Source organism: Pleurodeles waltl, chromosome 7 (genome assembly GCF_031143425.1).
Source record: "Pleurodeles waltl isolate 20211129_DDA chromosome 7, aPleWal1.hap1.20221129, whole genome shotgun sequence".
NCBI lineage: Eukaryota > Metazoa > Chordata > Amphibia > Caudata > Salamandridae > Pleurodeles > Pleurodeles waltl.
In genome coordinates, this window is record NC_090446.1 from 1,273,359,859 (window position 1) to 1,273,387,833 (window position 27,975).

The window sequence follows — 27,975 nt, forward strand, 5'->3', positions numbered from 1 at the left end:
TGGTCTCTTCGGTTAGGGCATTGGGTGGTGGGAATGGCAGAGCTCTATGATTTCAGAAATCCAAGCGGGAGTAGCTCATCCAGTTTTATTCTTTGCATTCTGGGGCTTGAACTCCTCATTTTATAAAAAGCTAAACTGAACGTTCAAAACCAGGAAGCAAAAAAAAAAAAAACTTGCACCTGATGGGCAACTCACACCTAGACCCAGGAAATGTGGGAGCTGTGGGGGTTTTTTGTTCATTTATTTTAAATAACAGTGGGATCTGCTAATGTTGAGGCAGCCTATACTAGGCTCAAATGGTACAGTGCACGATGTCTGTTCACCGGCCTCCATCAGCAGGGCACAGAATTATCCCTAGCTCCGATATCAGGGTTTCTAATCAAAAATTCGAATCTGATAATAGCTATTAAGGTGTATGATGAAGCTGTTCAGAATGCAGTGTTAAAGTTGTCAACTGAAACCCCACGTTACAGATAAACCAAAGCTGCAGAAAATGAAAAGATCCGCCCATAACAACAAAATGCCACATAACTTAGGTGGAACTTTAAAGACTGGTAGCCGAGGCCAAGGCACTGACACCGGGGCAGTCCCTGTTATGTGCTCTCTCTCTTAACCATCTTCCCACCCCTTCTTTGAGAGGAAGGCTTTCCCCTGCCTCAGCTAAATTTTTATGGAGAACAGCAGCTCACGTGGCTGGATCCTCTCATTTACGGAAAGGCACTTCCTGCTGCTGGAGGACAAACTGATCCTGGGTCTAGCCCAAATTCCCAGACCAGTGTGCGCTGCAGTGACTGACAGGTACATGGAGTGGGGTGGGGTGGCTGTGCTTGTGAAGGGTATTGTGACAGTCAAGGGCGCTAGACTTCGTGACAGGATGCATGACCACTGCAGGGCCCAGAATATCACTCCCAAGGTGACCAGGGTCGGACAGCCCTATAGGACAATAAGTCAGTGCCCGATGTGCTGATTTGACAGGTCAGTGTGTGGGTTGGATTTTTGAGGGCATGTTTCAAAGTCTGATGGGCCGAGTTTTACTGTTGATTTCATTGATATTACTAGCAAGCACAAAATCACACAGTCTCCCATACCTTGCAAAACATTTATACAGCGTGTCTTAAGTTCAAAACTGCCTTATTTGGAAACGTGGTCCCCCTTTTTACGTATCTGACTCGCTAATGGAAGCCACTCTTATTTTTGTGTCCCGGACTATTGTTTGTCTAGTCTGACCCTAAGGGCCCCGCCAGCAACAGCAAAACCTTTACTACAAAACAATAATAAACATAATAAACTATGTCTATTATTGTTTTATAGTAAACAGTTTATTATTGTTTTATAGTAAAAGGGATGGAGCCATGAGGATGTGACGGGGAGCACTCCCCCTCGGGCACATGTATGCATGCTGGCCGGCCTTCTCGTGCCGGCTGGACACCCTCTGCACTGGGCTCTCTCCACCCAGCAACGCAGTCTGACAGCAGGCAGAGACTTTCACTCTGCCTCGGAGTGCCCTGGCTGGGTGCTTTGTCCTATCCTAATGCTGCTTTCGTGTTACCAGCAGCATGAAAGCAGCAATAGGACTGGATGCAGGACAGGCTGGGAGCCTGTGCCTGCAGTTCAGTCGAGGAGCGGATTGGAGCGGCGAGGCTCGGCACAAAAGATACATTTTTTTAAATTTTTATTTTCATTGTAAACCCCTCCGCTAAGCGCTGCGCCTCCCCGCCCCTTTTCCCTTCTGCCAGCTGCAACTGCCAGAGAGTAAAATGGATGTCATGACCAATGCTTTTAGGCAGCAGTCAGCTAGATGAATGATAGATATCAGACCCAACCCATCACTATTCAGCACAGGCATCATCTCATCACTATGTTCTGTGCTAGCAGTTCAAATGAAAGGACTATGCGACGTTGTGGTGCCGCAAGTTCTCACAATGTAACATTTCGCTTTGCAGTGCATGGTTCGAGCCTCACAGGACAGAACAGGCTAAGTCATGACCGGGCTTCAAGGCTGCTCCCTGTGGGACAACTGAAGTATTCTGCTCCCCAGAAGTAAGCACCGGTGGAACGCACTGTCAACCACCAGGACAAATAAAACTGGAGACTTGATTTAGCCTACTTTGGGTAAAATATGACGGCAGCCTTACTGTCAAAGAGAGACGAGTGGGAAGCATAGGAGTTCCCAGGTTATTTTTCTGCACACGCCACCTAAGTAGTGCCAATCTCCTTTGCTAGTCTGTAGGCTACAGCAATTTCCCACCTTTAACATGGCTGAGGTAACCTGGTGATGAGGCTTTCGGATGCAGTGCAGACCTCACAGGACGTGCTATGTAACTGCACTGGTGGGATGCAGTTTATCTGTCCTAGTGGCCACAACAGTGCAGTGCATTTGTGAAAGGATGTTGTTGGATAGAGTAAGCAGGGAATTTCAGCTTCAGTGGAGGCAAACATGCGCGGTCGCGGACCCAAGCTGCTTGGGCAAGGTCACCTAGATTATAATCCAAATGAAAGGCACATCAGTGTCATGAATAGCAATATGACTGTGCACCAGGGACCCATAGAAAGGCATACTTACAGTTGCATGGGAGTTATGACTGATGTGGATCTGATTGCTAGGCGGATTCAGGCTCAACACCCTCATCTCGTTAATACCAGGATGGGGTTGAACAACTGCTGGGAAACTAATCTTTTGGGCCGGAGCCTGGTATGGTTGCAATAAAAGTAGAGTCTTAGGGCCAAATGTACAAAGAATCCAGTTTTCGATTTCCTAATTGTGAATCTTTGCGATTCACAATTATGAAATCGCAAACTGAGATGTACTAACGTATCTCAGACACATTTAGCGATTCGCAGTGGGACTCAAATGGACCTGCCTCATCAATATTCATGAGGTAGGTCACAATTTATGACCGATTGTGAATGGCTACAATCACAGGGATGGTGGCCTGCTGGGGTCAGCATACCACCATGTCTGTGATTGCTTTTTCAATAGAGCAATTTTGTTTTTGTAATACAGCCCGTTTTCCTTGAAAGAAAATGGCATGCATTACAAAAAGAAAAACAAAAAGTCTTCTTTTCATGTTTTTAAGAGGAGGCAGTGGTCTGTGGGACCACTGCCTGCTCTTAAACATTTTTTGCATCCCGATTGAGACCCCTTCCCGTTTGCGAATGGCTTACCGCCAACTTGAAGTTGGTGGCAACTGTGAATGTTTTGCAATGGCATTCCCGGTCGCAAATCATTCCTGGTACCCATTTTGCAAATTGGTAATAGATTACCAAATCACAAAATAGGGTTTTGTACATTCAAAAATGATTTTTTTCTGGTCGCAAGTGTCCCATTTCTGCAAATTGGCCCGTTTGAGAACAGAAAAATGCTTTGTACATCTGGCCCTTAGTGAGAACTAAAATAAAAGAAGACTACTGTGGCAATCTAGTGGCAGGTGGTGCGGATGTCACTGGACGGATACGAGGGAAACCCTTTAGGAATGTTGCAGGGTTTCTCTGGGAAGAGAGACAGGCTACTCTGAGAAGAATAAAGGCCAGAGAACAGCTGTGGCAGAGAAGACTGGCCTGGAATATGGTGGAAATGCTGTAGTACAGTGTGGTCCATCTCAAAAAGGCATTGTGGGGTTCTGCATTGTGTGTACTGGTTCAGGCTGAGGCTAGGTGCATGGGCCCTGAGGCTACTCAGGCCCTGGGAAATTGAAACTAACAGGCATTAATAAAGCTTGAATGTAACATATTCATGTCACTCACATAAAGGAGGCCACTGCTCAGAGATCAAGGATGAAAAAATAGTTGACTTCCAACCACCGTCATACATTCAGGTAATAACTCTCTTGGCTCCTCTACTAGGACCCACCACTAGTTTATGATAACAAATAGTCCTTTGGTGGATGTATTCTGATGCAAAGTGGGCTGCATAGTAATGCTATCAATTTATTAAAGCATTCAAGTGTAATGACAATGTTTTCTGTTTCCTTGTTTCCCCTACGCAAGCGTTCGAATTGGTCCCTCCAAAAATATTTGGTTAGGGAGGATCATTAGCTGAGCACCTGGTCATTGTGAGGGTCGCCCACTGGTGAGAAAGAGTAAATAAACTGCCATCTTCTGCAGATGCTTTTTGCTTTCTTATTTCCTACGTTACTACAATGTTTGGCAATGAGTGATGGGATACGGTACCTCCCACTTTCTACAATGGCTGAGACTCTGTCGTTGTTGATCGAGTATGGAGTTACCGAGTTCTGTTCCTGGCGATCACAGCGAGGCGTACTGCGTCTCTACTCAACACCACAGCTGTTTTCTCTGATCCATCCACACTGGAAGGAGGAGCCAGGAACCGAAGTGAGAAGCGGGCTTGTGGGGGACTGATTCTCACTAGGCTGGGCATGCGCTGTCATTCTCAGACGCTCCATAGTCATTAAGGCGATTCAAGCCTTGGTTTCACACAAAGGTCTACAATTTTGATTACCATAGATGGGCTTATGATCTGTGGTTCTAGCTTCATAGTGGCAATTTTGACTCATGATATTTACCTCAAAGGGCCAAACCTATTTGAGACTGATGAGATTGCTAACATTCATAAGATCAAACTGATGTTGTCATCCATATACTGTAAGTAATTAAGCCCATTTCTGCTATCAGTGGAGGACATTTGATTGGTCATTCTCATGCAGAGCTGAGATTCTTTTGAACTATTTGCCTTCACAAGACAAACTTTAAGCGATACAATTTTGAATGCATCTACAATTACATATATTGTCACATATGGTGACTGAAGTGCATTTACCTGTCTACTTGTTAACAACAAAGTATTCTGCTGCATATCCTATTACATCCATTGCCACTTGAGGGGTGCAAGAGGAGTTTCTTTCTTCGTTATAGTTCTACTAAGCAAGCTAACAAGCACTGTTCCTATTTTCATACGTATTGCCTGTTACTTCGTTATAACATTGTTATCATGCAATTTGATCACCTCATGCTTTTTTGCTGACCAAAGGAGATCCACCAGTTGGGTGGAAAAGGTGGAAAGAGGAGTTACCTACCTATCTAACAGCCATAGATGTAAACAAAATGCCTAATGCATATTGTCCATTTACTATGTTCAGAATTTCAAGAAGCTTTCAGATCATTACCCAAAGTCCAATCACCCATTGCGGATGAAGATCTGGATGAATTTAAAAAGGCAATGTTTAGGTTAGAATTAACGCTCAAACCTACTTCAAGTACCACCCTGGAAAGATACTATTTTTATACATGGAGACAAAGGGAGAGTGAGTGTTCTGTCGCTCATGGGTGATCTGTCCTTAGAATTGGTGGTGAAATCATCAAAGGCCATCGAACAATCTAAGTCCTTGTTGAAGGAGGTTAATGAAGTCAAATAATTATAGAAGCATGTAGAAATATTTTCCACAAAAGAAAAAGAAATTGGCATCAAAAGCCATTTTTTTTTTTTTTTGTCCTCATTCAACCCCGCTTACTGAGCCACCTCTTAGTTCCTGTAACCTTCTCACCCTCTGACCAAGAAGAGAGACTCGAGTCAAGGGATGCACCTTTGTATCTCCCGGTCTGCCTAGGCAAACCTGCAGGAGCATCAAACGGTGGCTAATCATTGGACTAAACAGAGAAAACAACCAACCCAACATCACATAGTCACAAAGTGGCAGATATTAACAGGAAAACAAATTCAAACTACACCCTCCCATTCTAATAATGATGACCACAGTTCTACATTTCTCTTAGAGCCCTGCACATTTAGATCCATATTCACCGCACGAAGAACTGCATTAAACCAATCTGTATAGCTCGTAGGGTGCTCCTTCATCCAATTTTTGCAGATTCCTTTCCGGCCCAACACAATTACATAAAACAAAAATGAGCGATTAGCTTTATTCACCCTGCTCCATATACCCTCATCCTGAAGCTGCCCAAATGTAATCAGTGGGAGTGATACATTAATTTTCCAGCCTAGCATAGATGATAATGCCCTGAAAACCTCCTCCCAAAACAACCGAATAGCGGGACAATCCCAGAACATATGTATATCCGTTGCTCCTGGCTCGCCACATTTCGGACATTTAATCACCTCCCCCTTCTTAAACTTGGCAAGTTTTGCCGGAGATATATACGCTCTGTGTAGAGTATAAAGATGGTTTTTCCTTAATGGGGCAGGCTTCACTACTTCATACAGAGTCACAAACGACTTCTTCCACCATGACCCAATCTTGTCGCCTGACATCGCCTTGCCCCATAGCTTGTTTGGTAGGACAAAATTCTCATCAAGAGTTTCTAATATTTCCCAATACCAAACCGCCAACCTCTTCACAGGTGCCGAGTCCGCCAGATCTAAAAAAGAATCCTCCAAAGCATTTACCACTCCCAATCCCCCCTTAATTTCTTTTCCCCACTCTCTTATCTGTATAAATTTTAACCTGGACAGTGATCCATCCGTTATTCTTACCAAAATATCCCAAAAAAGTAAAATACCCTCTCGCGCAAGCTCACCCCACCTTTCCACACCTGCCCTTTTGAGTGGCAATGCTAGGATATCTTGACAGCATTCTGGGGTGCCCGGGGAATCCCAGATAGGGGCCTGATTGCTGTAATAGTGTACACCCAACCGTCGTCTCAGCTGATACCAGCTCCTTGCCATTCCTTGCAGTACTTTTAGTTTAACTTTTTTGAAAAATTTAGGGTCACCAAATTTAAATAGAAAAGACTTTGAGGCCCCTTTCACAGATAAAACCATTGCCTTATACATTCTGCCCACTGCTGAACCGTCTGGGGACAGAAACAACATCCTTGAGTTTTTAAACAAGAAAGCCCACGCATAATATGTCAAATCAGGTAGAGCCAGCCCTCCCTTTTCCCTCCTTCTGCATAATTTTTTCCTTCCATGATATCCTCTGCCCCTTTGAATTCCAAATAAAACTACTTATTGTTTTCTGCATTTTATCCAGGTATCCCTTATCCATTGCCAAAGGTATAGCTGAAAACACAAAATTCCATTTGGGCAGAATAAACATCTTAATTAAATTTATCCTCCCAAGAATCGTCAAAGGGAGACATGCCCATTTTTGTAGCATAGCTTTACATTCCACTAATAACTTTCGTGCGTTCCTTTCCACTAAGTCCTTCAAATTTTGGGTCACTAAAATGCCCAGGTACCGTATTTCCTGCTTGTTTGATATTGACCCTACTTCCATATTCCACTGCATAGTTTCTGTTTTCCCCACATTAATCCGATACCCTGATATCCTTCCAAATTGTTCGGCAAGTTCTTTAACTGTGTTAAAAGCTAAAGGCAGGTTATTAGTATATATCAGTAAGTCGTCTTCATATAAAGAGATTTTCTTTTCCCAGCCATTGCAGCAAAAGGGCGAGATAAGAGGATTTTGTCAGATTTTTCTAGCAAACGGCTCAATATACAGATTAAACCATACAGGTGACAGGGGGCAACCCTGCCTAGTACCTCTTGAAATTGTAATGGGGTCCGTAAGTTTCCCATTCACCAGAATCTTAGCACGAGGTGATGTATAGATCCGGTCAATAGCCCCACAAAACTTGGATCCTAAGTTGGCCCGCCTCAAGACCGATTTCAAAAAGTTCCAATTTACTTGGTCGAAGGCCTTCATTGCATCTAAGATAATAATTGCCAATGGCGACCCAAACGTTGTAGCTATATCTATTGCCCCGATCAGTTCAAAAGTTAATTCATGCAGATATCTGCCTTTAGAAAAGCCTTTTTGATCCGGGTGCACTAAATTATTAGCTATCTTACTCAGGCTATCTGCTAGAATCTTAGCTAGCAATTTATAATCGCTGTTCAGCAATGATATAGGCCTGTAAGAAGCACATTTCGCTGGATTTTTATCCGGTTTCAAAATTAAAGAGATCACCGCCTCATTCCACGAAAGAGGAATGTCATTACCACATTCCAGGATCCCCCCAAACAACTCAGTCAGAACTGGGATAATTGAGTCCCCTAATGCCTTATAAACTTCCACTGGGATACCATCCGGGCCCGGCGCCGTCCCCGACTTACTACTAATCAAGGTTCTCCTAATTTCCTCAGCCGTTATTGGAGCATTCAATGCTTCCCTCTCCTGCAACGATAAACCTAAAGATATATCAGCCCCCATCCAATCCGTTACCATACCTTCATCCACCTCTAACCCCTCCGAATATAGTTGTGCAAAAAAGTTTCGAAAAGCCGATTCTATTGCTGCCTCATCCGTACTTTTTTCTCCTGAGTGCTCCATTTCAACCTCCTTGATGTAGTTCCTAACACGATCTGTTTTGCCTTTCCAGGGTCAAAAGCCATTGTTACAAAGAAAAGAAAACAAGAGCCAAGATGAAATGTTACAGATGTGAAAGTCTATCTCATCTCGCTAACTTCAATGGATGTCCTGCAATGAACAAAGAGTGCAATATCTGTCGTTGACGAGGTCACTTTGCAAAGGATGCAGGGAAGCAAAACAGAGCTGCAGTACCACAGTTGCCCAAATATCAGAAGATGAGATCAGTGGAGTCAGTGCAAGAAATGAGGAGGAAAACACTAGTCTGGTAATGGTGGTTAGACCACATGGAAAAGATGACTTTAAGAACTTAGAACATCCCATGTATACTCCAACTAAGGAGGAAAAGTTGACACTTCTTGCTGACTCAGGGTCACCAGTTACTACAATACCCAAGGACGTTCTGGAGGCAAATTGGTCCACTGATCACAAATCATTACTTCCTGCTGACATCCCAGCAGTGACATTCAATGGGAACAATATGTGTCTGGTTGGATGCTTCCATACCAGGGTGTCCTTCTGAAATAGTTTCGGCTGAAGTGAAAATTTAAGTTGCTCAAACTGGAGTCTGTGTTGGGATGGAGAGGCCAAAGACTCCTGAAAAAATCCTTGTGTTGCAGAGCCAGTCATGGTATGCAATGAAGAAGATCCCAGTGTGCAACTCCAGTACTTGTTCCCAGAAGTTTTTTCTGACAATATTGGGAAACTAAAAGGGTTTACCCATCACATAAAATTAAAAGAATATTCCAAGCCAATGAAACAGAAAAGGTGAAATGTACCGTTCAGTGCAAGAAGTGACCAATAAAAACTGTTAAAAAAACTCCACAAGGACGACATCATCGAACAGATATAATCTTCTTACAGGATATCACCAGTAGTGTTAACCAAGACATCGGATGGAAGATATCTGTGGACTTCAGGGTGGCAAATGAGTGTATCATAGCAGACAGCCTCCTCCTTCCGAAAATCAACGATCTCCTTTCAATGAAAAATAGATCAACAGTCTTTTCCACACTGGATTTGAACCATGCAAATCATCAAATTGAATTGACAAAACAATCCCATCACATAACAGCCTTCATCATTCCTTTCGGAGTAAATCAGTACAAAAGAATGCCCTTTGGCTTGTCCTCCTTTGCTTTGTGTTCCAAAGGGTGATGTTTCACCTTTTCAGTACTATGGAAGCTAAGGTACGAAGATGATATACTGGTCTTCACAAGGACAAAAAAGGACCATGACGAGAACTTAGTCTGAGAAAGTAGCCTCTTTCTAGCATGGTTACCCCCACTTTTGGCCTGTTTGTGAATGTGTGTCAGTGTGTTTTTTACTGTCTCACTGGGATCCTGCTAGCCAAGACCTCAGTGCTCATAATTAACATCCTATTTGTCAGTGTGCTTTATCTGTCTCACTGGGATCCTGCTAGCCAGGGCCCCAGTGCTCATAGTTTGTGGCCTAATGTGTGTGTTGTCAGTAGTGCTTAACTGTGTCACTGACGTTCTGCTAACCAGAACTCCAGTGCTTATGCTCTCTCTACTTCCAAATTAGTCACAATAGTTTAGTGACTTCATATTCCAATTCCAATTGGCACACTAGACCCCCCTTATAAGTCCCTAGTACATGGTACCTAGGTACCCGGGGCATTGGGGTTCCAGGAGATCCTTATGGGCTGCAGCATTTCTTTTGCCACCCATAAGGAGCTCAGACAAACCTTTCTTCAGGACTGCCAATGCAGCCTGAGTGAAATAGTGCACACACTATTTCACAGCCATTTTCACTGCTCTTAAGTAACTTATAAGTCACCTATATGTCTAACCTTCATTTAATGAAGGTTAGGTGCAAAGTTACTAAGTGTGAGGGCACCCTTGCACTAGAAAAGGTGCCCCTACGCTCTCCAAGGCCAATTCCCCAGACTTCGTGAGTACGGGGATACGATTGCACACCTGCACTACCGATAGTTCAATACCTATATGTAGCTTCACAGTGGTAACTCCGAATATGGCCATGTGAGGTGTCTAAGATCATGGAATGTTCCCCCCATTCCAAATCTGGTATTGGGGGCCAATACCATGCATCTTGGGGGCTCCAACATGGATCCCCGTACTGCCAAACCAGCTCCCCGAGGCTTGCACTGCAACCACAGCTACAGCCATCTCACAGGCAGGGTTCTGCTCTCCTGGGGTCTCAGCAGCTCAGCCCCAGGAAGGCAGAACAATTAATTTCCTTTGGGAGGAGGGTGTTACCGCCTTCCCTTTGGAAATAGGTGTTACAGGCTTGGGAGAGGTAGCCTCCCACAGCCTCTGGAAATGCTTTGAAGGGCACAGATGGTGCCTTCCTTGCATAAGCCAGTCTACAAGGCTCAGGGACCCCCAGTCCCTGCTCTGGCGTGAAACTGGACAAAGGAAAGGGGAGTGACGACTCCCCTGTCCATCACCACAGTGTGTCCCTGGCATTAGCCATCTTGTTTTCCAAGATGTGGGGACACTCTGGAGATCTCTGAGTGTCCAGTGCCAGCAGGTGACGTCAGAGACCCCACCTGACAGGTGCATAGCTGGGTAGGTAGACAATCCCCATCTCAGGGCTATTTAGGGTCTCTCCTGTTGGTTCCTGTTCAGATTCAGCTTGCAAGACTCCTCCAGGAATCCTCTGCATCCTCTGCTTCAGCTTCTGACCGTTGGATCAACCGCAGACTGCTCCAGGAACCGCTGTAACTGCAACAAAGTATCTAGGATGACTCCTGTGACCTGCAACTTCAGCTCCAGCCAGCATTTGCAATAGTTTCCATGGTGTGCACGCTCTGAGGACTGCTTGTCTTCACCCTGCACCAGAAGAACCGAAGGAATCTCCCGTGGAGTGACGGAGTCACTTCTCTGCTCCTGCAGGCACCTTCCAAGATGACGATCAGTTCTCTGGGACTCTTCTCCAGATGACGAGCGTGCTCCCTGGAACACAGGCGGTGGACAGCATGACCGAGACTGTTCTAAAGTCCATCTGTCTAAATTTGGAGGAGGTAAGAGCTTGTCTTCCCGGTTTTGCGACAGACACCACGTCATCTCTAGCTTCTTGGGCTCCTGTGCACTTCTTCCAAGAATCCTTGGTGCACAGCGTAGCCCAGGTCCCAATCACTCCATCCTGCGACGCACAAATTGCTTAGTTGTTCTCCGGCGGCCTGGGGCCTTCTTTTGTTGTGCTTCACCTACTGAAATTTGCACCTTCTTTGTCCCCGTGTCCTGGACTCCTGTGGTCCTGGGGTGGGGTATTTTACTTACCTTTTGTGTTTGTGTGACACTCCAAGCGCCCCTCTATACACTACACTTGCCTAGGGGGGAATTTGTGATTTGCAATTCACTTTCTTAGTATATGGTTTGTGTTGCCCCTAGGCCTATTGTATTCTATTGTATTTTCTACAGTTTGCACTATTCTATGACTATTTACTTACCTGATTTTGGTCTCTAGTGTATATATTGTGTATAATACTTACCTCCAGAAGGAGTATTGCCCTTAAGATATTTTTGGCCTTGTGTCACTAAAATAAAGTACCTTTGTTTTTGGTAACACTGAGTATTGTCTTTTATTGTTTAGAAGTACTGTGTAACTATAATAGTATTGCAGGAGCTTTGCATGTCTCCTAGTCCAGCCTAAGCTGCTCAGCTACATCTACCTCTAGACAGCCTAAGCTGCTAAAACACTGCCTACATTTCACTAATAAGGGATAACTGGACCTGGTATAAGGTGTAAGTACCTTAGGTACCCACTACAAACCAGCCCGGCCTCCTACACTTAGCAAGGTGTGCCAAAGGCTGAGAGAGGCTGCTTTAGTACTACATTCTCACATATGTGAACTTTTCAAATAGGAGGTGGAATACCTAGGTCATTTAAAATCAAGGTACGAAGTGAGGCCAAATAAATCCTTAGTTGATGCTATTTGTCTTGCCCCTCCACCAGATAACAAGGACAAGCTGAGATCCTTTGCCAGATTATGGCCCTCACTCAAGTTTGGCGGGCAGCAGAGCCCACCTGCCAAACTCGCACCGCCATCAGGTTGCCTGTGTGGCCTGAACACCACCCGCCCTATTAGGTGTTCACCCCAGGGCCGGCGGTGAACAAGGCCTTAACATTGACGCCGGCTCATAATGGAACCGATGCCAATGTGGCGGTGCAGCGGGTGCAGCAGCACCCGCCTCACTTTCTATTGCCCGTAATTCGGGCAGTTGAAATAGCGACAGGGGTGTCCATGGGGGCCCCTGCACTGCCCATGCCAAGTGCATGGGCAGTGCAGGGGCCCCGATGGGGTCCCCGGCAACTCCTTTCTGCCAGCATTTGTATGGCAGGCCTACCGCCATAAAAAGGTTGGCAGAAAGGGGACTCGTAATCCCCAGGGCAGTGCTGCCCTGGAGGAGTACAACCACTGAGACTGTCAGGCTGTCTGCTGGCGGCAACCTGGTTGTGTCAGCGGTCCGACTGTGGCAGCTTCACCACGGTCGTGATATCGCAGTCGGACCACCTCTTTGGTGGCGGTCCGACCTTGACCCTGGAGGTCTGGTGACCACCAGGTTCATAATGAGGCCCTATGTGAGTACTATAGTACATTTGTTAAAAACTTTGCCACCTTAATGGAAACTTTATGCAAATTGTTAAGAAAAGATGCAGAATATGTATGGGGAGATGAGCAAAACAAGGCTTTTGTCAACATCAAGGGACATTAGACAGAGGCTCCAACTTTGCAATCGTTCATTGAAGGAACACGGTGCATTATCTCAGTGGATGTCAGTGTCTATGTTTTAGGCAGCGTTCTCTCACAAAGGGCTGGCAACAGAGCATAGAATGTAGCATATGCACTCAGAACGCGAGTGAGACTGAAGGGAACTGTTCCGTAGTTGGAAGAGAACTACTTGCATGTGTTTGGGCCATAGAACATTTTAAGAACTAATTATGGGGCAGCAGATTTACTCTACACACTAACCACAAGCCCCAAGTTACAATTCTGTCCCCAGTTGTGGGAGGAAAGTCTACAGCATGGGTTGCAAGGTTATGTTCAGAATTGTAAGAGTATAGTTTTGAGGTCTTTCATGTGCCTGGAAAATGCAACCAACCGGCAGACTGTCTTTCCCGGCTCCCTGTTAAAAACCTTTGCATTGATGAGGGAGGTATGGTGATATGTATTAACAATCTGTGCAGAAGGATTGGGAAAAGAATAGAAGAGAGTGTGTAGATAACTGAGGGTCCTAGAGATGATGAACTAATTAAAGTGAAAGAATGCATACTTAAGGGCTGTCCGTCTTCCAAATACTTGAAGGATTCTTTGCATTCATTCTCCTTGAACTAAGTGTGGTGAATGCCATGGTATTTCTGAATGATAAATGTGTTCCCCCTAGAGGTGTATATGAAGAACTAGTTAAAGTAGGTCTCCAGGGACACATGGGAATGTCAGCCTTGAAGAGTCTTTTAAAAGCATACTATTGGTGGCCAGGCATGAAAATTGAGGACAAGCGTGTCATAATGTCATGTAAAGTGTGTGCTACTACTGACAAGAGTTGTAAAACCCATGGCCCTCCCATGAAAAGCATAGCTTGGCCCACTATGGCATGGAGGAAATGGGGCTAGACATCTCCGGCCCATCCAAAGGTCTACCATCGAACATGCAGTATGCCCTAGTTCTTGTTGACTACCACTCTAAGTAGCCAGAAGTAAAATTCACTGACAGGATCACCACCTTTTTGATGCTGGGATTATTGATGGAAGTCTTCAGCAGGGAAGAATTTCTGGAAAATCTAGTCACGGGCAACGGGGTCCAACTGGAGTTCACTGAGTGTCTGAAAACTGTCACATTTACCACATTTGCACAGCCCTATATGACCCTCAGTGCAATGGGCAAGTAGAACACTTCAATAGATACCTCAAGGAGAGTGTCCACTTGGCATTAATGGGCCGTGACCCATTTTTTAATCTATTCGCAAGAGATTGTGGGTGTACAGGTTTTCTCCCCATTCAGTAACCGGATTATCCCCTTGCTGACTACTTAAAGGTAGACGGCCGTCCTCTCACTTATGCCCATGTTGGCTTAAATCCAAGTTGAGGGATAAAAGAATTCCCTATTCTAAACAGGAAAGAATGTCCATACAGGCCAACATTTCAGGCCATCAGAAAAAAGTTGAAGCAAGATATAACATCCTACACAGGTCCAGGGTACAAGAATTCCACCCCAAGAGAATGGTGAGCAAATATTATAGGCCTATAAAGATTGTGAAGGTAAATGAAGGAAGTGTGGTACTTTAAGATGGAAGGTGTTGGAATAAGAACAAGTGTCCAAGTATGATGTTAATCAGTTCATCCGTGAGCATGATGCTTACCCAGGAGTACACAGGGAAAATGTACCACCTAACTCCCAAGCCCCTCAGTCCAAGTCAGGTATATCCTTACCTTGTTCACCCAGTTCACTGATACCTTCAAGTGGTGTTCCTTCTGGGGTACATAGACAAGAATTCCCTGCAGTTAAAGATTTTCAAGCAGACACATCCTCTATAGCTAGTAGAGTAAAATCTAACCTTCGTATCAGAATAACTTCTTCTAAGGTTTTCCAGGGGTGGTAATTCTTTATTTCCACTAAAGGGAGGAGATGTGTTGTATTCTGATGCAAAATGTGCTGCATAGTAATGCTATCCGTTTATTAAACATACGTCTAATGACAATGTTTTCTATGTTTCCATTGTTTCCCGTGCCCCAGCATTCAAATTGGTTCCACCTAGAACATAGGTTCAGGAGGATTCTAAGCCAAGCGGGTGTTCATTGTGAGTGATGCTGACCACAAAAAGAAGTAAATTAATTGCCCTCTTTTTCAGATTCTTGTTGCTGTCTTATTTCCTAGATTACAACAGCAGACCATTACTTGATAACACTGGCACAAGACCTAATAAAATGATAACCACCGCTCAATCTTGAAAGACAGTAGTGACTAAAGTATCATCTAACTGCTCGAAATGGATCCGCAATGTTTGCTTCAGTATCTCTATGCTTATTTTTTAATGTTGATGACACCAGGTGCTTTGTGCAAAAACACAGAGAACATTTGATGCAACCTGGACACAGTTATTTGTTCATGAGATTGTCTTGTCAAGGATGCAAGTGAAGAAAGTGAGGAATACTGGGGATTGGAGCATTACAAACACTGCAGTGCAACCACAGGTAACACATACGCCTATATTGACACATTATATATGAACATGGCATTAACACAAATATTACCTTTGTAACGTAACCATAACAGTATGTATCAAACCATGTAAATCTCGACCTTTTTTTAAACCATAATATTATCTGTTTTTCACAGCAATGCACTTACACACATACTTTGGATATTTGTCATCTGTGTAGAAATGAGGTCCACAGGCAGGAAGCAGAGAAGGCCCTTTATTGCAGCTCCATCAAGTGACACAGGCCTTAGAAAACACAAGGACACCAAAAGAATTGCATGACCGTAAGGGTGCTGGGCAGGCACGAGATATGAAGGGAAGGCACAGAAAAAATTAGGAGCGACAGTACATTGCAACATCTAAGGAAAGAAGCATTGGCACAGTCAATAGATCTGGCGTTGGCTGCCAGCCTTTTGGCAATTCATTTGTCATGGTTTTTGCTAAACTTTGTTCTTTGGGAAGCTGCCAAGCCCTTATCTAAAAAAATAGATAAGGGAGAAAGTTTTTATGGTCTCAAAAAGTACACATTATCATGGCACACCTGCCACCTTGTGTGTAGATGTGCCCTTGTGAAATGGCAGCATGCAGTGACTCAGTGAAGTCAATCAATGGCTGAAGTGGGCTAACATTGCTCCCTTAAGCATGCTGTAGTAGGTGGAAGAAACATGTGAATGACACAGTCAGAGGCTAATGGATAAGTCTGGCTGAAAACCTCTACAAGTAACTATGTTTTACATACGCTTAGTAAAAGCAAAAGGTCTTGCCTAACACAGCCCTATAAAAGCCACCAGTCTGGCAGTGGCTACTGGCCTCACCTTTGAGAAAGAAGGCAAGAAAAAAAGGAAAAGAAAGTAAGGAAGGAAGAAACAAAGGAAGGAATGCAGACAGAAAATGAAGGAAGAAGCAAAAAAGGGAAGACAAATGGGAAGAAAGAAGGAAAAAAGAAAGAAAGGAAAAGCAGAGAAAAGGGAAAAAAGAAAGAAGGATAGAGCAAAAAAGAAGGAAAGAGAGAAAGAAAGAAAGAAAGATAGAAAGAAAGAAAGAAATAAGTATGAAAGAATGAAATAAAGAAAAAGGAAAGAAGGTAAACAAGAAAGAACAAAGGGAAAAAGACAAAAAGGATGAAAGAAAAAAGAAAGACAGAAGAGAAGCATTGAAAGAAGAAAAGAAGGCATGAAAAAAGAAAAAAAACAAATAAAGGAAGGAAAAATGCAAAAAGAAAGAAAGGAGGTAAAAAAGTAAGAAGCAAAAAGGAAAGGAAAAAGTAAAAAGGAGCGAAAGCAATAAATACATATGCAGAAGGGGAAAGAAAAAGGGACACATGGCAAAAAAGAGGGAAGGAAAGCATGAAAGAAGGAAAAAAGATGAAGGACAGAAAGAAGAAAAGGAGAAAGAAGGAATGAAGAAAAAAAAGGAAAGAAGGAAAGAAAAGGGAAAGAAGGAAGAAAAAAGTTTTAAAAAAGAAGGCACAGAGGGAGAAACAAGGTAAGGAAAGAAGAAAGGAAGAAGGGAAGAGAATAGGTAAAGCAAAAAAGAACAAAGGCAGAAATAAAGCAAGAAAGAAAGAAAGAAAAAAGGCGCGAAAAAGAAGATAGGAGTTAGGAAAGAGGGTTCACAGTATAAATATTGGATACTAAAACCCAAATTACACTCCACTTCTGTTCATATGAAACTGTTACGAGTGCACTGATTAAACATGATAAAGTCTGGTTTTCTTTCTGGGTAAAGTTTATTAAAAAAAACATTGGTGAAACAGAGTCCAGAAACACATTATGGTAAGAAGTGAAATAGCAGTAGGTGCCAAAGAGCTAATCCACAAGATGGTGACACTTTAGTGAGACTCCTGTAGTCCAGGGACACAATCCACCATCATCTGCCTCATACAGTGCGCCATGTCGGTGTCGGGGGACTGAATGTCTCCCTAGTACTGCCTAGAAAAATGTGTGCTGATGTGATGTATTCTACGTCGCTGCTTGTATCTTTAATTGCAGCAATGCCTCCAACCGCATCCAACATGGCGGCTGTCGGAGGCTGGGGGAGTGCACTATTTTCTACACCTGACTCTCAGAAGTGAATCCCAGTGCGGCTCTAGGCTGACTGGGGTGGCCCCTGCTGAAACCAGCGATGGTGGGTGGCCACTGGCAGTGCAGTACCCCCTTGTGGGGGGCCGAGTGGAGGCCTGGGTGCCACAGACCTGCCACCTCTGATTGTGCCTGCCTGAGAAGTAGGACTCAGGGACAGACACCCCAAGCTCCAATAAGCTGTTGCCTTGTTCTACATGGGCGCTGGTTCCCTGGGGGTTTTCCAGGCTGACTGGCATCATGTTAAGCAAACTATATTATGCAGTGCTCCGCTGGGGTCCTTGGCCTAGACGCACTGCTTTTAGTGGACTGGGGCTTGCACATGTGGCCATATTTACCTGGATTGAGCCATTGGTGGTGGGCAGGCCCCTGCTCATCAACATTTGGAAGCCAAACGTACAATTGGAAGATGGGATCCCCATCCTGTATTTTTCCTCAGCCTTTTCCTGGATAGGGTACTGGGTCTGCTCATGCTCCCCCCGCTGCGATGCTTACAGTGAGGGTGAGGCGGGACTTGGTTCTCCCCACCACTGTTGAGGTGCATCTATGGACACTATGGACACTGGGCCTTACTGCTTTTCCAGTGGGCCCAATAGAGGTCGAAATCAAGCATGTCCTGCTGCTCCTGCTGCTCTTGCCTTGGTGCATGGGAACCTTGACCGGAAATCTGGGCTGGTGCTGATTAGTATTCTCAGACACTACAGGGGCTTGCCCCTGCAAGCTTCGCATAGACTGGTGATCGCCCATCGTTGAACCCTGTCATTGCATACATCACTGGCGACACACCACTACTGGGAAAATGTGAGCCTTTGAACTCATATCATTCCCATACTTTTTTCCTCCTGGCGACAGCCCCGACCTAATGCCTAAAATATCTTGGAAGTTTCTGGCGTGGGCACCTCACCATTGACAATACTCTGTCTGGTAGCCCACCTGGCAATAGTTCCCTGAGATCATGATGAGAAAGGCTGAGGGTACTAAAGTCCAAACTCCAATTTGATTCCCGCCACCCCTGAGGGCGCTGGAGAGTGGGGTGGAGAAACCTGATGCAGCTGGCCCATCTTTGGATGACGTGAAAGCATTGTGGTGAATCCATTTTAATTCCCCACTGGGTACAGGCTTGCAGGCCTGTTGCCCTTTTTACCTAGTAACATTTTACCCACATAGCATGCTCTGTTTTATTCTATTTACTTGATTATTTCTTTTAGGACTTCTGCAGTTGGTTACATTTTATAATAAATGTTTTGCTATTTGTTATCAGTGCAATTCTGAGAAGGCGTCATTATCAGTGATGTAGATATTGTCATCATGTCCCTTTCACTCTTATGTTTGACGGAAACATTGTGAGCACTTGTTAGGGATTGTTTACATAATTGCCGACACAAGTCTGCTGCAACATCAGTTGTTTAGGTACATACCTTTGTCAGAGATCCTACATGAGCTGTATAAATACATCTCACACAAACAAGGTGATTAGAGGGGTCCCTTCCAGGTGCCATTTATGCTGCACATTACCTTGCTGCAGAAGTGAGTCTTGTGTCTCCATGGAGTCTGACCTAGAGACCCCATTCCAAGGTAACAAGAGCTGGGGGGCACTTCTCATGGTCATGGTACTGGCAGGTTAAGGTTTATCACACCACGCCCTCGTTAGGGTAGAGATTGGGCTTTTTTTGTTAAGAATTCCATATCTTATGTTCATTGCAATATGGTGGGTTTTTTCATATTCACAACGCTCATCTTCATGATTTTGCTTTTATTATTGCTCATTATCCTAATCATTGCAACTCATGCATTTTACCATAGATTGCAGTCTTTTCAATAAATATATTGAAAAGTCTTCTGTGTCCCCTTTATTGCCTATGTGTGTATCGGACTGATTGCTAACGAGAGAAAAGGGTAACTTCCGTTCCACTACGACTCCTCTGAGAAATTACATCTAGAGTCCATGCGCAAGACTGCCAGAAATCACCTTTACTGTATGAGTTTTGGTGAGGTACTGCTTGTGAGCCGGGAGGGTTGGGCTGACAGTTGCGACTTGTTATAGGAGTGACTCAGTGGCCTACAAACAGAAGTGCTGCCACACCTAAACCAGCAGTCTGTCAAAGGAACGAGAGTCCAACTATGACAACACTTCTAGTTTTGATGCAGCAAACCTTGGTGTCTATCGAGTCCAAAATGTATAATATGTGTGGTAGGATGGACGCCATCATTTATAAACAGGAAAAGCATGACGGCCAGTTGCAGGAAGCGGAAAAACGCCTTTCTACATCGGAGGACACTGTTTCAACCCAAGAAGACTAATTATTATGGAAAAAGTCCTCAAGGTCATTTCTGCAAAAAAAAAAGATCTCGAAATGTGGCCCGCCTAAACAACCTTTGCATCCAGGTTGTGCCCAAGACTGCAAATACTGGAAAGATGGAGAACTATGTTGAGTAACTTTGGTGACTCTGTCTGGCGCTGACTCCTTTACCAAGCTCCCAATAGTAGATCGTGCACATCGTACCTTGGCAGCCTGTCAAACTCCGGGAGCCCCTGCTCGCCCAATTGTTGCCTGGCTCCTAAATTTACAGGGACAGGGATATTGCTTGCCATTTGGCCAGAGAGCGGCACCATCTTTAGTTTGATGGCAATGAATTCACCCTGATTTCACAATGGCAGTCCAGGAGACAAAGTGCAAATTCCTTCTGATAGTGCAAAAGCTCCGTCAGGCGGTTATCCCATATGCTATGCTGTACCCTGCTCATTTTTGCCTTTCCTACCATGGCAAGGATCATTTCTTCGCCAGTCCCCAATTAGTTGTGGATTTTCTGCGCTATCACTCGGTGCGGGCTTCTCTTAGGAAAGTGCTGGTCGCCTCGTAATGTGCCTCTTCACCAGCATTGGACTTGGGATGACTATCGTAATCATCTTTTCACTGTGCATAGACACTGTTTATCCCATGATATCTCTATTTCCTACTTGTCGAATGCCTCCCCTACTTGGTTATATCGACTGGCACACTGGGTCTGAACTAGGTATCACCAGACCCTTGTTTCAATGAGGATGCCCCCAGCTGCCTTTCTGGACATACCCTGCGGGTCACCCCAGTTTGTACCATGCTACATTATTATGCCATCTCCTCTTCTCTTCTCCTTTTCCCTCCCCCTTTCTTCTCGTTTTCAATTCTTGATGTCCAACTATTCTTGATTGTAGTCCAGTCATAGACCAATTATGTATTCATTGTTGGTTCAGGTTTATGGGTGGTGTGATTGGGGAGGGGATCGCTCCTGATGGATTTGGGCCATTAGCGTGGGAGCGGGGACGTTTTGGGTGTGTTTGTTTGTGTTGTGCTGATCACATTGCGATAGTTACAGTACTTTTTTGCTATGCTGATCACCAAGACCTCCTCCTCTCCATCTGATTAATTTGCCATTCTTCCCGCCTTAGTATGCCCAGCATGACCAGCGCTATTGCTCTACCTGCACAAACACCCCATAAATGCCTTACATGGATGCTAGAGGATTGGGAAATCCAGGCAAGATATCACACATCCTGTTCTGCCTTGAAAGACATGGCATTCACATAGCTCTGGTATAGGAGACCCATATAAGTGATGCAACTGGCACAACCTTCGCTGGTAAATGGGCTTCCCATACACAATAGTCTACGTACTCCTGTTTTGCGTGAGGGAAGTCATGCTCATTCATAGAGGGGTGCCGTACATACCAAAGTGCTCCCTTGATGACACACAAGGCCAGTATCCCATGCCATTTCCATTGTGAAATACTATGGGCATAACACAGATGACCCTGCTTTTTTAGTTTGCCTTTCAGGCACACTACATCCATAGGTCCATCTTTTCTTCTGTTGGGCGGAGATTTTATTGTAACCCTGGCTGCACACGTGGAGTGATCATAGTCACTGCCTTCATATCGCAGCATCACTTCTCACCATCTTCAAGATATTATTGAGGAGCATGACCTGCTCCACGTGTGGAGAACACATCACCCGACGGATAGGGACGGCACTTTTTATTCAGGTGCAAATGGGAGCTGGACTAGATGGAATTACTGCATAGTCTCCCGAGGGGTGGGAGCATGGACACTGGAAGTTTCCCAGCTTACATGCAAATGTTCTGACCACTCCCCAGTCCTACTGGTCCTATCCAATCCAACCCAGCCTCCCCTGTGCACAAACTGGTGTCTGTCTCTGAGATCGCTTCTGAATCAACAGTTCTGGGAAGAACTTCGGCAGGACATCTTTGATTTCTTCATCAGAAATGCAAATTGGGTGCCAATTGTCAGCTCAATCGGGGAGGCATTTAAAGAAAATGTCAGGGGGCTGTGCCTTGCTAAAAGTGGTAGGGTCCTACATTCCCTGCAACACCATCTTGACCATCTTGAAAGCGAACTTAAGCAGTTAGATACCCAATTGGGAGTTGCTGAGGATACTCGTCTGGCACAACAGATTAGGACTGTAATGAATGAATATCATGATGTCACTAATAAAGAATGCCTATTTTGTGGTAAATATGCCATGGCCAGGGCATACGAAGAAGGTGAGTACTCAGGATATACTCTAGCCATGGTGACCAGATGTCCATTGAATGGTAATTACGTTTTGAACAAGGGCAATTACATATGGACTGTCAGGGTATCCTTCAAACCTCCACATCTTTTTATAAATCCCTATATATGTCTATATGGGAGGATCCCATTGATGCTGATTCCTATTTGGAAGAAATCTTTTTGGGTTGGCTGAGTGCAGCACAGAGAAATGTATTAGCCCAAATCTTTACTTTTGATGAGATCAGAGAGGCGATACAGCAATTACAGGCCAGTTAATGGCTTGTGTCTGATGGGCTGTCACCCTACCTTTTTACGACATGTGTGGATATTCTAGCACTGATCCTGGTCTCTGTCTGTCAGGAGGAGAAAGGTAAGCTCCCTGACTGCTGTGAGTCCTATAGGCCTCTATCTCTAATCAAATGTGATGTCAAGATATTAGCCAAAGCAGTGGTAGTGCACCACCACCAATAATATTTCAATATCCAATTCCTTGATGTAATATTATACAAATCTTCTATTTATTCTTAGTTTCACATAGCTTGGTTTGCTACATGTCCTGTACACTGATGATTGAATATTGTCATTCCCCCGGCTTGCAGAACAATAGAAGGTATTGTAATTGTTGTACTCGAGAGAGATGTGTTTAAGAGTTTATACAATATCGTACTGAGACTTGTTTTAAGAATATGTTGGCGGTATATATTAATGAATAATGGCTAAAATTACGTGGGAACTTGTTATTTTATTTTAAGAATTAAGGGGGGCAATTTTCAATCTGAAATATTGTCGATGACAAGAGATTAAGGAGGTCATTACGACCCCGGCGGTCAGTGCTATAGTGGAGATATTTCCGCCAACAGGCTGGCGGTACCTACCTCCACTATTATGAGCCAAACCGGCAAGTTAACACATCGACCGCCACGGCGGTAACAACTTCAGTCTCCAGCCCGGCGGCTGTCACTAGGCCGCCCATGGCATTTTGACCCCACCCACCGCCATAGTTTCTGTGGTTTCTGTACCGCCACGGAAACCATGGCGGTAGGCACTATCAGTGCCAGGGAATTCCTTCCTGGCACTGATAGGGGTCTCCCCCCATCCCCTCCCCAGAGGCCTCCCCCACCCTCCTCCTCCCAAACCCCCCACATTTACACACAGACACGCACATACATGCACACCATTACACACACGCATACACACATTCACCCACTCATGCATACATTCATACACACTCACAGCAACACTCACGAACATACATCCAAGCACACATGCACTCACACGGCACAACATGCACGTACACACACCCCCACTCATGCACACACGCATAACACACGCATGCACGTATTCACACACAGTCACACACACCCCCACACATGCACACAACAACCCCCACCCCCTTTCTTGTCAGAGAGCCCGACTTACCTGCTTGCGGGGGAACCTCCGGCAGAAGACGGGATGCAGAGCTGCTGCTGCCAGCATCAGAGTCCACCAGCAAAACACCGCCAGACTGTATCATGGAACATGATACGGTAGGCAGTGTTTTGCTGGCACACCTTACCGCCATCCGCCGCCTTGACCGTAGCTGATATTCCAGCTACCGTCATAATGGCATGGACGGTCGGTAGCCATGGCATGTTGGCGGTCGTCGCCGTGGCGGTATGCGGATTTGCCACCAAGGTCCTAATGAGGGCCTTGGTATTGGCTATTGGTTAAAATAAGGAGGGAGTACTGACAGAGCAGATTCCAACTGAGAGGGGAGTTCGCCAAGGGTGTGTGCTCCGTTACTTTTTACTTTATTTATTAATGAGGTAGTGAAGTAGATGACGCTTTGCCAAAATGATGCTCCCTCTCTCGCAGATGATTCGTTGCTTATCTCAAAATCCCCAATGGGGCTACAAACTTTGGTAGATAGATTTAATCTTTTCTGCAGAGAACATGGACTGTAGGTCAATGTTAACAAAAATAAATTATTGGTGTTTCATACTGGGCCTAGTAAAAGCTGCTCCATTACTATTGATGGAGTCCCGTTAAATAAGGTTAATTCTATAGATTATCTGGGCGTTAGACTATCCAGTAAATTATCTTGGGAGGATCAGATTTTGAAAAGTTCGGGGCTCTTGCAACATAGAACTGCCTCTATTCTTCACTTCTATCAACTAAAATGTATATAGCTAAGGCTCAGGGGGCAGCTCTATATGGTGCAGAAATATGGGGATCTAGTACTTTTACCAAAATAACAGTATGAGAGAATGCATTTGCTAGGGCTTTGATAGCGTGCCCACGCAGCATACCTTTGACACCTCTCTTTTTAGATTTAGGGCTGAAACGTGTAGCAGACTTAATTATTTTGAGATCCCTAATCTATTGGATAAGGATATGGACCACCCCTGAACTGATCTCTTACAAAGAATCATTAGTCGATCTGTTAAAAAGACAAAGGCGGTCATTCCAACCGCGGCGGGCGGCGGTAGCCGCCCGCCTGGCGGGAACCACCGAATGACCGCACCGTGGTCAAAAGACCGCGCGGTCATTCTGGCTTTCCCGCTGGGCCGGCGGGCGACCGCCAAAAGGCCGCCCGCTGGCCCAGCGGGAAAGACCCAGCAACGATGAAGCCGGCTCCGAATGGAGCCGGCGGAGTTGCTGGGGTGCGACGGGTGCAGTGGCACCCGTCGCGATTTTCAGTGTCTGCAAAGCAGACACTGAAAATCATTATGGGGCCCTGTTAGGGGGCCCCTGCACTGCCCATGCCAGCGGCATGGGCAGTGCAGGGGCCCCCAGGGGCCCCACGACACCCGTTCCCGCCATCCTGTTCCTGGCGGTAAAAACCGCCAGGAACGGGATGGCGGGAATGGGGTCGGAATCCCCATGGCGGCGCTGCAAGCAGCGCCGCCATGGAGGATTCCCTGGGCCAGGGGAAAACCGGTGGGAAACCGCCAGTTCCCGTTTTCTGACCGCGGCTTTACCGCCGCGGTCAGAATGGCCCAGGAAGCACCGCCAGCCTGTTGGCGGTGCTTCCGCGGTCCCCGGCCCTGGCGGTCATGGACCGCCAGGGTCGGAATGACCCCCAAAATGTTAACACAATTCCTTGGATTAGACATGTTTCCTATTGGTTTGGATTACTGGGTTTGGCTGATTACTGGGAAAACCCTCATAATTTAGAAAGACGCCACAAAAATGACCTGAAGACAAATTACTGGTCCTATATTTGGGCCAATTATATAACTTGTAATTCTTATGGTCGGTTGACGGATTGCTTTCTTAATTTTAAGTGGTTCCCGCAGTATGAGCCATATCTAGATATTATACCAAACCTATTGGGCAAAAGCCTATATGCAAGATTTCGATTTGGAGCATTGCCCTTATTATCCTTGACGAGTAAATGGGGACAGTCCACTAAAACTGATATGTGTCCTGCGTGCGATTGCACGACAGAGTCTATTGAGCACTTTATGTTTTTTTGCCCTGCCTATTCTATCCCGCGGTCAAAGTGGATCCGCTAAACCTGTTTAGAACTGGGCTTAACTAACTGCAGCCACTCACTAAGGATTTTAAAAACGTGTAAATCTAATGATTTAGTATTAGCAGTCAGCAAATTTTTAGTTGCAGCTTGTCATATACGACGTTGTATTTTAACCAAAAATAGTTGAATTTTAACTGCAACTTGATGTTGTTTAGGATTATATGTATTTATGTTTTTATTATATTTTTATATATATTGATGTTGTATTTAATTAAGGATTATGTACTGCTGTGTATGCTTTGAAGGTCAATGGACCGAATAAAGATTGTTTTCAGGCACAAGGAGGGAGTATTATTTATTGACAAAAATGAAAAGGAAAATAAATGAAATAAATGATAACTTATGTTCTTCTTCCATTGTATATTTACTAATAATTATATTATTGGAGAAAATAACATAACCAAGAGTGGGTGGTATTTGCAAACGAGGATTTTTTGGAAAATGTGACTAGTGTCTTTTCCTTATATTAGATGCGTAACTTGGATGTATCATTGGCACATGAAAAACGATATGATAAACCAATTTGAAGTCAATTGACTAGGTATATGTAAGGGGGTACGTTAAAATAATTAATCATGAGCTGGCACATATATATAGGTTGTGGTATTTCTAAAATCATGTATTTATAGGTTTTGGTAAATTGATTTTTAATTATTCAATCATTGGTGGATGTACTATGTTGTATTAGTTTTGGGTGGTAACAAAAATATTTAAAATGATGGGGGCTTGTTTTTGAAATATTTGATATATATATACTTTTTTTTTGTTTCTGTGCTGTTTGACCATATATGTGTAATTGTTGATACCTGAAATAATTGTTGGTGATGTTAAAATTATTTTTCTTTTTATATGTTTCTGTATTTGTACTTATGGTATGTTAATAGTAGTGCTTTATAAAAATTGAAGTATTCCCTTGTCAGTTTCTTCCCCTTTGGAATAGGGTATGAAGTCATGCACTTACAGATAATGTTGTTGTGGTCTCTTGTCTTTCTGTGTAAAATTGTGCTTGTGGATACTAAGAATTGTTATTTGTTCATTGTATTACAGCCCTGAAGAAGTCCTATGTTAAAGGACGAAACGCATTGACTGCTGCCGCTATGAATATATGTATTGTTGGTAATGAGAAAGAATAAAGAGAAGATTTGTTTAATGTTACTTCAAGGAATTGGACATTTAAATATTGGTGGTGGTGCACTACCATTGTTCTAAATTGCGCTTTTCCTTTAGTTTAAAGGATTACACATTGGCAGCAGGTGTTAGTTTGAGTGCACACAAAGAAGAATATAACCTTTTTATACTTAGCTAAGTGTTGGGTGAGGTGCGTTGATTGGTAGCCTGCCGCTGAATTTTTTGAGAATATTATATTAGCCAAAGCACTTGCCAATCGCTTGTCCTCCTCATGACATTCTTGGTTCACCCAGACCAATCAGGCTTTATTCCTGGGCACTTTACATCCCATAATCTGAGAACTCTATCCTCCGTGCTGCAGAACATTGATCCTTACTTGTTCGTGGTGGCTGTGTTTTTAGACGCTACCATGGCTTTTGACTCTCTTGGACTTGTTAATGGTTGTCCTGCGGCAAATGGGCCTACCACATGCCTACCTATCCTGGGTCACACTCATACTCAAATCCAGGTGCAAAGGCTCATGTTAAGGGAGCTGTTTCCTCACTGTTTGAGATTACGCAGGGCTGTTCGTTTTCACCCTTACTTTTTGCTTTAGTGATAGAGCCACTCACGCTAAGCTGTGGCAACATCATTGTGAGTTTGTACTCCACTATCCTACCAGACATCGGTTGATTTCCCTATATGTGGATGACATGATCCTATATCTAAATGACCCACATCTCAGCCTGAATGCTGTTCTTCAACAGTTTGTCCACTTTGGGGGCCTATCGGGCGTGCAGTCGCAACTCTTCCCTCTCACAGCAGCCATTAGGTGCTTTACCCTAAACCCTTACAGTGGTGTACGACAGACCTTAAGTATCTGGGAACTGTGATATTGAGATTGCGAAGAAGTGATGCATGCCAACTATGGTAGGGCGCTGTCCACACTCACTGACCGTATTGCCAGCTGGATTTCTCTTCCCATATCATTGCTGGGCCGCATTGCCTTAATGAAAATGGTGATACTGCCCAAATTCTTATACCTCTTTCTAAACATAACCCTCCCACTGGCTCCCCCTTTCTTCCAAATGCTAAAGACACAGTTGAAAGGATTGGTGTGGGCAGGAAAGCAACCTCGATTACAGTGGGACACTCTGATACTACCATTTTCTAGAGGAGGGTTTGAAGCCCCCAACATAAAGTTATATTGTCTATGTGCCCAGGCACATCATGCTATTCATTGGTATAAA

General features: G+C 44.4%; 1 long non-coding RNA gene across 1 annotated transcript; it reads left to right on the forward strand.

Annotated features, from left to right (window-relative positions):
- The first annotated feature begins 731 nt into the window (after window positions 1–731).
- LOC138247382 (uncharacterized) lies at window positions 732–26,745 on the forward strand. The gene is made up of 3 exons (XR_011194478.1): window positions 732–798; window positions 26,089–26,159; window positions 26,666–26,745. It is a non-coding gene; the product is annotated as an uncharacterized lncRNA (long non-coding RNA).
- The last annotated feature ends 1,230 nt before the right edge of the window (window positions 26,746–27,975 follow it).